This window comes from Mesitornis unicolor, unplaced genomic scaffold (genome assembly GCF_000695765.1).
Source record: "Mesitornis unicolor isolate BGI_N332 unplaced genomic scaffold, ASM69576v1 scaffold16903, whole genome shotgun sequence".
NCBI lineage: Eukaryota > Metazoa > Chordata > Aves > Mesitornithiformes > Mesitornithidae > Mesitornis > Mesitornis unicolor.
In genome coordinates, this window is record NW_010176853.1 from 71,172 (window position 1) to 71,443 (window position 272).

The window sequence follows — 272 nt, forward strand, 5'->3', positions numbered from 1 at the left end:
GGTCGCGCCGGGGCCACCCTCACCGTTCGCTCGGAAATCCGCCTCGATCTGCGGGGAGAGCAGACAAGGAGAGACCGTGAGAAACGCCGTCCCGACGGGGGATTTTTAATTTTTGGTTTTTTAAGGGGAGGCGCTGGATTTTTTTTCCCCGTTCTTAATTCTCATTTTCAGTAAAATTAAATACCAAATGAGATGACCAGCGCGATGCAGAAGGTGCCCTCCGTGGTGGGGGGAGCAGGATGAACCGTACCCCGACATCCGCACAGCTCCTG

The 272-nt window shown here is 54.8% G+C and overlaps 1 protein-coding gene across 1 annotated transcript in view; it reads right to left on the reverse strand.

Annotated features, from left to right (window-relative positions):
• The window catches only part of TOP1 (topoisomerase (DNA) I), a 67,019-nt gene extending 66,968 nt beyond the window's left edge, over positions 1-51 (reverse strand). Inside the window, exon 1 of the mRNA XM_010181861.1 lies at positions 24-51. The gene's annotated coding sequence lies outside the window, so the exon portion shown is untranslated. The remainder of the gene's footprint in view (positions 1-23) is intronic.
• Between the last annotated feature and the right edge of the window lie 221 nt (positions 52-272).